This window comes from Muscardinus avellanarius (assembly GCF_963383645.1).
Source record: "Muscardinus avellanarius genome assembly, chromosome: X".
Classification (NCBI taxonomy): Eukaryota; Metazoa; Chordata; class Mammalia; order Rodentia; family Gliridae; genus Muscardinus; species Muscardinus avellanarius.
The window spans coordinates 120,882,493-120,894,769 of NC_137792.1; the positions used below are offsets into that span (position 1 = coordinate 120,882,493).

Below are 12,277 nucleotides of genomic sequence, written 5' to 3' on the forward strand. Positions count from 1 at the left end.
CCTACTCTGGCCTCTGCTTCTTATCCTCCATGAACCAAGCCTACTGCAAAAAAAAAAAAAAAATTACTTTTGACTAGGTTGTAAGAGTTGTTTTTTTTCCCCCCAGTGCACCACATATTCAAAAGAGGCACGGGAGAGCCAACATGCTACATAATCTACTATTTTAAATATATAATGTTCTTAGTTGAGCATTGTTCTGGTCTGAATCTTTACATCTTACCAAAACTCATGTGCTAAAATCATATCCTCCAAGGTTAGATATTACAGACTGGGGCTTGGAGGGTAATTCAGTCATGAATACATAGCCTTCATGAATGGGATTAGTAGTGATCTTAAAAAGAAACAATGTACATGATGTACACTCACAAACATTTCAAAGTCCATCAGTCAGCCAAACATGAGAAGGAGGGAGGGGGAGGGAATGGGGTGGGAATTGAGGAAGGGCTCAATGAGTGATGTGTGCATGTATGACTCCACCATCTTGTACCCCATTTAGATGGATGACTACAATGCACAAAAAAAAAAAAAAAAAAAAAAAGAAGAAGAAAGAAAAAGAAGAGAAAGAAACATCACAGAGATACCAGGCTCATCTGACATTTAAGAACACTAAGAGAAGTCTCTGTGTCAGGACCTCATCAGAAGTCAAACTGGCCACAGCCTCAATTTCAAACTTCCCAGTTTCCAAAATGATGACAAATACATGTCTGCTTATAAATGTCCCAGTTTTATCACATTTTGTTATTCCAGCCCAAACTGATGAACACAGGCATTTGCTTGGTTGCTGTACACCACAGATTGCTATGTAGAGAAAATATTAAACATATTATTATTATTGTGAATTTTTTCCTATAGATATTTACTTTCATGGGGAAGTTCCATGGGGAACAAGAGATTAGAACTTCCTAATCTTTCTCACTGACATCATTCCCATTTTTTATTGATTTTTCTAGTATATTACTATATTATTGAGTTTTCTTTATATTTTTAAATTATTTTGTTAGTGGTTTCCCTGGAGATTATTATTTTTATAACTTAACTATGTCCCTTTATGATTTTGTCCTTTTCCCTTTGTGTTTTTATTTTTTGTGGTGTGTGTGTGTGTGTGTGTGTGTGTGTGTGTGTGTTAGTAATGGGGGATTAAACCCAGGGGCATTTTATCTCTAAACAACCCTCATTAGTAATTTATTTATTTTTTATATTATTTTGAAAGAGGGTCTCACTAAATTGTTGAGACTGGCCTCGAACCTGAGGTCATATTATCTTAGCCTACCAAATACTGGGATTACAGGTATGTATCACTATACTCAGTTCTCTCTTGTGTTGTTTTCCAAAAGTATATTGTTATATTTATATAGACTTCTAACTATTATTTTATTCATTTGTATTTTAAATTAATCAAAATGAAAGAAGTTATAAATAAATGTTGCAATCATATTGGCTTCTATTTTTATCCAATATAGCAATTCCTGCCAGTGTTCATTTCTGTAGATGACTTTGATTTATTGCTTAATTTCCTTTCATTTTCATCTGAAAGACATCCTCTAAGCTTCCTGTTGGGTACATTTAGGGGTCATGAACTTCATTAGCTTTTTTATCTAGTAATATCTTCATTTTTCTTTCATTTTTGAAGAATAGTTTGGCTGGATATAGCATTCGTGTTTGAAAATTGTTTATCTTTTAGCACTTTAAGTAATCCTACTGTCTTCTTGTCTTCGTGTTTTCTATTGTGAAATTAGCTGTTAATGTTATTGTAAGCACTTTGTGAAGACGGTGCTTATATTAGATGCTTTTAAGATCCTTTGTCTTTGACTTGTAGCAGTTTAATGATAATGTTTTTTGTTGGGAATCTCTGAGTTTATTCTACCTGGAGTTCATTTAATTTTTTCAAATGAGCAATTCAGTGCCTTTTATCAAATTTAGAAGTTCTGGGCTATTATTTCTCAAATATTTTCTACGCTTCTTTCTTTTTGATCTCTTAATAGCATTCCCATTATGTGTTTGTCATTATCCTTGATGGCATCCTACAGGTCTTTTAATCTCCCATAATTTTTCTTCACTATTTTTTCTCTTCAGACTGCATAATTTCTTTTGATCTTTCTAAAACATCACTGATTCTTTATTCTGTCTGCTCAAATCTGTTGTTGAATCTCTCTAGTAATATTTTAGTTATCATACATTTTAGCTCTTAAGTTTCTATTTGGCCCCTTTCTACAATTTCTTTTTATTAATATTCTCTATTGTTGCAACTGCTTTTTTAGTTTTATATAGTTCTTTGTCCATGATTTCTTATGAATTCTTAAGCATTTTAAAACACTAAAGTTTTTACTAATGCCAATGTCTGTACTCCCAAAGAGAAAATTTGTGTTAATGTCTGGGTTTCTTTTCTGCAAATGTGTATACTTTTTTATTTCTTTGCATGCATCCTATTTCTTTAAAAACTGAACAATTTTAACACCTTATGATGGTTATTCTGGAAATCAGATTTTCTACTTCTTTTATATTTGCAGTTTTCATTTGTGCTTTTTTTTTTTTGCTCTGCTAACTTTGTAAACTGTCTTCTAAAGATTACATTATTTTTCACAGATAATTTCTAAAGTCTCTTTTTCTTTAGTTTGATGATCAATAAGTAGTTCACTCAGACTTCCTGAAACAGGTGGCTCTAAGAAGAAGAAAAAAAGATGTATAGAAGAAATAAAAACAGAGAGAAAAGAAATGAAAGGAGAGATAAGGAAAGAAGAGGTGTGGAGAAGACATGAGAGATCCTTCCAAGTTTTTGCAGACTCATTTTGTTAGGACTCTCCTGAAATACTTACCCAGGCTGTTTACACCTCTCCCTTTCTTTCATTTTTTCCTTGCACTTCACCGTAAGATCATTCAGAAGTGAAAGCTTATAGTCTTCTTGGCTTTTATTTTGGTCTGTTTGTTTGTTTGTTTGAACCTGGATCCTACTAATATACATACATGTTCTGATTTTCTAGTTTGCCCAATACATGCAGGAATTTAACATGGTTAGTATTTTCCGCAATATATCTATTAACAGCTTTTCCTTCCAGGCGTTTTGGCATTCTTATTTGATGAGGAATGTGCTGGTTTTGGAAAATCACTTTGGTAGTTTCAAAATGAAAAAAATAGTCAGAACCTGGGTGTTGAGCAGGCACTCAGGCAGGGAGGGGAGGCAGCTGTAACAGTGCAAAGTTCAGTACACAAAAGGCTTTCCAAGCAGGATGGGAGATAGTAAATTCTTATAAGCATATCAAAGGCCTTGCCCTGAAGATAATGGATGGGCCCACACCTAGTCAGGAGCAGATAGAAAGACTATTGGTTAAGTAAGATGAGAGACAATTAATCTATAAAAACTGTTCTATGTTCAAAAACTTCAGTGTCTTATTTTCAAGGCACTACACTACATCCCTCTCTCTGACATACATTTTGCTTTATAATTCTGTCCCTTCTTTCTACCTTTGTAATAATAAAAAATGTTTAAGCTTATAGCATTATAGTTATGGATATTTTTTTCTAAATTAGCTAAAACAAGAACCCACGACAGCTCTCCAATTCACTCCATTACAATTTTGGTGCCCAAAGAGGGTGCCATTACAGTTTTGGCTCGGTTACATTATTACTTGCTTAGTCAGATTTTGCCCATGGTTCCAATATATTCTTTGTTTATTTTTAAGTATTTTCATACAGTATCTTCTTCAGAAGTCATCCAGTGTTTCTGAGAAAGTTCTGAGTTAGGTTAAACCAAAACACACCCGTTTCAGAGGATATAATCAGAAAGATCAAAATAAGCATACACAGTTTCTGGGAAATAAGTTATGTTTCATTCCCTCTGAAACTATGACCTTGTATGAAATGCTGCTCTAAGACAACAGTAATAATCATTTTTCAGAATTCCTCTAAGGTTAAGTCTCACGGATGTTTTGTTTGTTGAGCTACAGACCCAGCCCTATTTTATTTTATTTTATTTTATTTTATTTTATTTTATTTTATTTTATTTTATAGAGACAGGGTCTCTCTAAGGTGTGAGAGTTCTCTTAAGTTGCTGAGGCTGGCCTGGAACCTGAGATCCTCCTGTCTCAGCCTCCTAAATTCTGAGATTTTTTTTGGCATGTGCTACCAAAACTAGTTTCAAAGGTCTATATGTGTTTTTGATGTGTGGAAAAGGACCCTGAAACTTTGCCATTTTACTGATGTCATTTCTCTTCATCTTTACTATTAAAAATAGTTATTCTTGGAATATAAAGCTACTGTAATTTTTGCTTTCAAGTCTTTATTAAGTACAATATCTGAATCCTACTTCCAGTTGTTTGTTACCTGCTTTTTAAAATTTTTTTATGCTAAACTTTTCTAATTTTCTTATAATTTCACATTGAGTTTAGAACTCCTTTAATAATAAATATAACAATTCTAAGTAATGAACTCTTCTTCCTAAAATGAGAGAAGAGTTTGTAATTATTCTTTACTTGTTTGTTTAGTGAATTCGAATTTTAGTGGGGAAAAATCCATACTTTATGGAGCACTTTTTAAAAAAAGATCTCTATCAGTGGCAAAGAAGGATTTAACTCCCAAAGCACACTTGGGTGTGACTCAACAAAATGTGCATTGTGAAAGCCTAACTCTCACAGCACACACAGACATGGCACAATACACCCAGGGTATCAGGAGCAACACTCAGATGCCAAGCACAAAGTACAATGGCCAAGACCTAATAGGCAATATGCAGGATTAGGCCTGCTGACAAGGAGCACCCTGACAACTACATGAAGTCCCTAGCAATCTAAGTGTTGTGGTGAGCTCTCAGCTAAGAAATTCAGGATCTATAGGATCCTTGGCTAATGTGACAGAAAAGAATTTCAGCATGTGCCAGTCAGAGACATGGACAAAGGTTTATTTGTGAATGGGAAGGAAGTACACATTCAAGAGAGAATGTGGGCCACCTCAAGATGAGGAAGGTATACTGGAGAGTTTAGAGTTCTCTTCTTATAGGGGACTTTTGTGAGGGGTGGGCTAGAGAAGGTATTTGAGGATGAGCTCAATCCGGTAGTCTCAAGGCAGTTTGTGGTGGCAGGTGGTCTGGTCAACCTTAAGGTGGATAATCTCAGTCCAGTAGTCCCGAGGCTCTTCCTGATGGTCTGGTGGTCTGGTCAGCCTTAGGGTGGATGATCTCCGGTTGATTGGGGTCCTCATTAGCTGATTGACAGATAAGCTGGAATGTCCTAAATTATAGGTTTTCTCAGAAATATTGTTAACACTAGGATCTACCGGTTTTCTGAGAATTTTGGGGAGAGTCAGGCCTAGGAAAGAGAACTGATTTGTGGATTAGAGGCTGAAGCACTTCAGTTCCAGGTTCTTATATTGAAGTTATATTTTACTTTCCCTTCCTGTCTATCTCCTTTCGACTTACTTATTCCTTCTATCCTACATCATAAGGATGATAATTGTCAGCACTTGAGATTGAAAACCAGCAGTTTCTTCTGCCAAGGACCTCGCGACCTTTCCATGCCAACCAGCAAAAAATTAATGTTGATGCAGGGAGCTCTGCTGGTAGCTGTGGGACAAAACCTCATCTTCAGTTTTAGTTGAACACTGGTTAAGGTCAGGTCTGAAGATCCAGACCAGACTCATAACTGGCATGGTCCTGAGACCTTTATAGAGCCATTTGAGGTCCATGGTAAATGGGCCATCCAACCAGCCTTTCAGGTTTCAGGTTGAACTAATCTCGCTCTCGCTCTTTCTCTGTCTGTCTCTCTCTTTCTTGCTCTTGCTCTCTCCCTTCCTCCCAAAATTTCATAAATTGTATGAAATCTGTGTGGAGTATTAACAAATAACAAAAATTCTGCATTGGTCTTGATTATAATTAATGCTGACTGGGACCATGCCCCCCCCCATGATCTAAGTCTTCTCAGAACACATACTATGGTAGAAGAAAGGCTTTGGTTCCACTGCTAGGAGGATGGAGCATGGCGTGTTCAGTTACTCTGAAATGAAACTGGTTTTATAAGATTCTTTTGGACCAACCCTTTGCCTAATTATCTCTAGCTTTTAAGCTCCACTAATTGTAGGTTGATTGTTCTATTCTTTATTGCAATAACTTGGGGGCATAAATTGCTCCAGAACAGGATGCAATTTGGGTACTACTCAAGAGATCAATCTCCTCAACACTTTGGTTGTCTTTGAATAGTTTAGGTGATAAGACAGTGCAGGTCCAGACCATGAAGCCCCAAAATTATTTTGTAAGTACCAGAGGTCATCATCACATACCTCTACCCTCCCCCAATAAAAGTCCCCTATAAAAGAAGAGTCCTGCACTCCTGAAGCATTGGTCTCTCCCTCTTCAGATGGCCTGCATTCTCCCTTGAATGTGTATTTCCTACTTTTCTAAGTAATCCTCTGTCTGTCTCTGAAAATGAGTATATAAATACATAAACAAATGAATGAGTAAATAAATAGATAAATAAGTAAATGAATAAATATAGGCCCTTTTCAGGTATCATTTATGTGTCTTATCTCTGAGATTTATCCTGATCACAGAATTGCTTATTTTAGTTGTCTGTTCCTCTGCTTCTTTCTGGTAAACTTGCTGGTTTGTGGCTTAGTTTGGTGGTCTCGTGAGGCCACCAGCCTCCTCTTAATTACTTACCCCACAGTTCACCATTATATTGGAGAGTAGTCTTACACTTGGACATTCCTCATGCTGTTTCAAATGAAGTCAACTAATTTGAGGAGAGCTTCATAACTCTCATTTGTTTCTTAAGGTCTCTCTCCACTTCTCAGGCAAAATCTCTGAACAAATGCTTCTGTGAGAGGAACAAGGAAAATGTTCAGTGTCTTTCCGAATTGTATTCCAAGTTTACAAGCAAGTCACTGAGCTAGTGAGGTAACCTCTGGTCTTGTCGACATGCTTCACAGATATCAAACCTTTAATCTACAATCAAGCAAGCTGAGATGAGGGCTACAGTCACTGTCATATCTGATGACCTCTTGGCACTGCTCCCTTAGAATTCATGTTCTGCAACACTGAACTGTGGATGATGAGAAAAGTGGGTACAACATCCAGGGGAGATAGTATGGCACTTGACTGGGAGTTTGAAGAATATGGAATCTTCCTTTCTTGGCCACAACTGCCTGCAGTAAAGTTTCTACAGTGCTAACCATGAAGCAAGGAAGTGGGATCAAAGTTTAAAGTCCATACATTGCAACTTTTAAAATTGTATTTAGTAAAACATCTTGAATAAAAGCTTTATCCTATGTTTTATTAGTTTAGTGAAATTTCTAATATATTTAAGCATTTTTGTGTTCATAATATTTTTAAATGATTTTCAACAATTATATTGGTTTTTTTTGGGGGGGGGGTAAATAACTTACATAACTCCTCTCTTGGCCACTCCAGAAGATATTCCCATATGTGATAAATTATCATCACTAATTCCCTAGACCTTAGCCTAGTGTCTGTTGTGTAGAATAAACAAAATAAAGACAATACTGAACTAAACATTGGTCTACTAGTCTCCTATTGCTGCTGTAATACATATATTCTTATAACCTTATAAAATTAAGATAGATTTATTATCTTATAACTCTAGACATCACAAATTCAAAAAAATTAACTATGTTAAAATTAAGATGATAAACTGGCACAATGACTCAGTTACACCTGTAATCTCAATATCTGAGAGGCTGAAACATAAATCATATAGATCACAGGTTTGAGGCCAGCTTCAGCAATTTATCAAGACCTTGTTTTAAAATAATAGAAAAGGCTGAGGGTAGAGCTCTTAGGTAGAATACCCCAGGGTTCAATCCCAAATACCAATCTATGACCAGTAATATAATTAATATAATTTCAAATGTTAGTAGGCTTGCATTTCTTGCAAAGGTTCTAATCAAGAACCTTTTCATTTTGACCCCATATTGTAGAAATGACCTACATTCCTTGGTTCATAACTCATTTTTCTATTTTCAGAAAAAGCAGTGTAAATCTTTAAACACCCTTTTCTGCAGTACTCCTGCCTCTCTCTTCTTCCTCTTATAAGGATACCTGTAATTATGTTGGGTACATGCAGATAAAACAAAGATAATCACCCCAATTTTTTATTTGTATGTGTAGGCTTGGGGATTGAATCCAGGGTCCTTCTACCCCTGAGCTAGACCCTCAGGCATTTTCATATTTTATTTTGAAACAGGGTCTCACTAAGTTGTCCAGAGAGCCTGACTAAATTTCTTTCTTTTTTATACTTTATAGAATTTTCATTTGTACTTTAGAACTTGCTGGGAACATTCTTTGTGAGGCAATGCAGTCTTTTTTTAAAAAAATATCAAACTACTTAAACCCCAAGACAGGATCACTAATATTTTTTAAGACCAAGCAACAAATGTTGAATAAAACCCAATAACTTAATGATTGTGACATAGACTTGATTATGTGAGCTTAGAGAGCTTCCCCACCTCTGTCTTCCCTATGGCAGAAAGGGTTTTTGTGTGCTTTTCTGTGTCCTCTGAATTTAGTACAATGGAGATGAACATTTGAAATTCCTAATGATCCAACATCTGAGCAATCATCTTCTGAGACATGGCATATTTATTTCTCTTTTCAAATTCTTCTGAATTGCCAGGCATGGTGGCACACACTTGTAATCCCAGCATTCAGGAGGCTGAGAGCAGAGGATCGCGGTTCGCAGACAGCCTCAGCTACTTAGGGAGGCCCTCTGCAACTCAGTGAGACCCGGTTTCAAAATAAAGAATAAAAAATAGGGCAGGGGGTGTAGCTTGGAGGTCGAATGCCCCTGGGTTACATCCCCAGACCCACACACACAAAAATCTTCTGAATCAAATTTCTGCCAGTTTCAGGTTCATGAAACTCTACTCTGTATCCTTTTTCTATGGCCATTTCCATATAAGACTTTATTTCCCAAGCTTGTGTGTTAGTGTTGTCTATTATAACTGGAGAGTGCCCCTGACTGATAGCTTGTTTTGATGTGTTCTGGTTCCAGTCATGGGCATCCCCAAGTTGATTAACATTATGCCTGTACTCAACTCGATACTGGAAATGTTACCCCAGATGCTGACGGCTGGGCGGCCTGCTCTTTCAGTTCTCTGCTTTGTGACGGTGGCTTAGTGTTTCTTTCACCTTCCTATGGGATCATGTCTTTGTGGGAAAGTTTTTTTTTTTTTTTTTTTTTTTTTTTTGGAGAAGGTCCATGATAAACTGTAGAGTAAGCTGGCTTATGGAGAAACTGAAGCTAAGCTCTTAAGACCTGGAGAAGAGCTAGCAAGTGAACAATGCTATAAAAAAATTGAAGTCACCTGCAGAGGTTTATGTTTTTCCCCATCATGGTAGTGCTCATTTTCACAGAATTCAAGGAAATACTGGAGATAATCACGACCCTCTAACCATCATTGATATCAAAGAACATAACTATCCTCAGGAGCACAAAAATACAAACTTCAGATTTGATGAAACCTATGCATGATGAAATGCTTGGCAACAGACTAGATGTTATTGAGTTCATTGGTTCACCAAGTTTGCAGAATAAAAACCCTCTGTTAGTATCCACAGATGATGACATACAGCACAAATAAAGCATTTATAGGACCCATTTACAAGCCTCCTGAGAAAAACAAATGTAATGAAAAGAGGAACAAAACAGAAACTCTCAGTGGTATAAATGGCAAGGGAAGTTGAGAAGAAAAACAGAAGTTTAATTCCAAAAAAATCAGAGATTGACACTGAATTATCCCAGTTTTACAAAGAAATAAAAGAGCTTGAGAATGAAAAAGATGATTGGGAAGGCAGTTTTAAGGAACCTAAACCTTCTCAGGAACAATTTATTCCATATGATGGGGGCATAATAATGATGTCTTAAGATATGAAGTAAAAAGAGATCTTAGTAATGATCTTCCTTCACACGTGGTTATCAGCAGTATTTGGGGAATGAGCTAGGCAAATATACTTGTGATGGACAAGTAATACTGCATTTTATGACATTTCATTTACTTCCTTCAGGCATGAATGGCAGTCAACACCTCCTTTTATAGTATCTCATAGTATCTTCCTAGTTTTAACTATCATTTAAATATTCAAAGATTCAGTGCTCCACCAAATCCACCTCCAAATATTTTCCATGCCCAAGATGACTCTCAGATGCTAAATGGGTATGATGTACACAGTTGTCATGTTAATTGGAGTTGTTTGACTTTTGATCAGATCAATGAATATACTAACTCTAGTGAGAATATCAGTAGAGCTCATTCTTCTAGAAATGGCTACAGCATGCAAGATGGATATGCAAGTAAAGGTTTCTATGAAATTGGAGGATGCTGGAAAGATCTTTCAATAAACATGTATAATGAAAGAGAAAGGTCTGTGTACCAGCAGTTTCAAGAAGAAAAGTTAAACAAATTGCAGTGGTTACTAATTCTTTTAAAAGGTCTTGGTTCTGGGAAAACAACATTGTCTAGAATTCTGCTTGGTCAGAATTGCAGTGGCATTGTGTTTAGCACTGATGACAGAGCTAAATGATGATGGCTAAATTTCTGAGGCTGTCTTTGAATTTGTGATTCTCAACCTCCCAAGTACTCAGATTACAGGTGTATGCCACCACACCCAACTGATAATCTTACCTTTTCAAGACCCTTACCTTAGACATATATCCAGTGTTCTTTTCACTAATTAAGGTAACATATGCATATATTCTGAGGACCATGATGTTCATATCTTTGAGTGGTCATCATTTTACCTACCAGAAGATTTTTTAAAAAGCAAAAATGAAAAAAAAGATTTGTTTTATCTCTCATTTAAACATAAGAATGAATTTTTATCCTTCAGAAATATATTTTACTTCTTTTTAATATGAAGATAATGAAATAAAGCAAAGAAAAATTATAATGACAAGTCAGTTGTTTTTAGTATTTGTTCTGAAGTGCTCTTTTAACTGTTCACAAGGTCCTAAGTTAAATAAAAATTACATTTATGCTAATGTCTTATGGACCCACTTGGTAAAATTTTTAAAGAGTTAGAGTTTTTGTAAACAACTCTCTTTTCTTCTACATAAATACTAGTTTCACAAGTTTATTTTTAATACTAATCTATCTAAATAAAATATCTTAAAATGGAAAAAATATTAATGTAAAAATATCTTATAAAAATCTTATTGGAAAAATATATGTCCATAATTATTCCAATAACTCAGGGAATTTGAAAACTGTATTTGGTAGGGCTTGGTACCAAATTCTTTAAGTTAATCCTTAGAATAATTTGCAAAGCAAACTGTTTAGAGACAAGCAGAAATGGAAAAACTTACTTTAACATATTTTTTTGCAATTCTGACCATCCTACATTTAACTCTCCACTAAATAATCATTATAATCACAAAATACTGCAGAGGTTCATGCCCTTGTGGAGAAAAACATTTTTAATGTAATTAACAAGTGAAAATTATTTTATTTTCTCCGTGGACTTTATTCCAAGAAGCCCTGGGAGAAGGCATCTGGTGTTATCTATGAATCCAAAATAGAAAACCTGCACTTCCTTATTGTGCCCATTATCTGTCTTCATTTCCTGGCCTTTTCCACTGATATTATTCAATATCTCCTTTTGGACCCCTGTTATTCTCTGCTTCGTTAACTGCTAATGAGTTGAAATACACTACAACATGTCTTTCCTCTAATTTTCTATTCTTGTTCCTTGTATTTACAGGGGAGTTAAGAAAATCAATCTGTATTTTGTTATGTTATATCATCCTGGTTCTTCTATCATGTAGTTTGTGTTATTGTTAAGCTTTCCTACATAGATGAATATACTCACTTGATCTTTAAAACTGACTTCTAAACCATTTCTTCATGTGGTAAAAGATAATGACAACAAATCTTAGTACTCCATTGTTTATTTCTATTTGACCTAAGTGCCAACTTTATTATAAGTTTTTCCGAAGTTACCAGAGTAGATAATTGTCGTCTGAAGAATGCCATTTAATCATTTGATGAGCATCACCCTTTTTATGTTATAGTTGACTGTGATAAAATTTTCTCATTATTTTTACTTCTAATTCTGCCTAAACAACTCAAATTATTTTACACTTGCTTCCACACATATTTTATTGTGGAAATGTAAGAAAAAGTTTTCAAAATATTTCAAATAAAAAATCCTTAGTAGACTTCCACATCTTAACCTAAATTACTTTGAAGTCACTTTTTTTTTCTGGTATACTGCTTGTCTTACAACAACAACAACAACAACAACAACAACAAAAACTCATGACAAAACAAGTATATTTAA

At 35.3% G+C, this 12,277-nt stretch overlaps 1 pseudogene across 1 annotated transcript in view; it reads left to right on the top strand.

Annotated features, from left to right (window-relative positions):
• Positions 1-10,522, top strand: part of LOC308279062 (NEDD4-binding protein 2-like 2) — a 175,916-nt pseudogene extending 165,394 nt beyond the window's left edge. The window contains exon 2 of the transcript in view: positions 9,215-10,522. The product of the transcript in view is annotated as an NEDD4-binding protein 2-like 2 (transcript). The remainder of the gene's footprint in view (positions 1-9,214) is intronic.
• Positions 10,523-12,277: the final 1,755 nt, after the last annotated feature.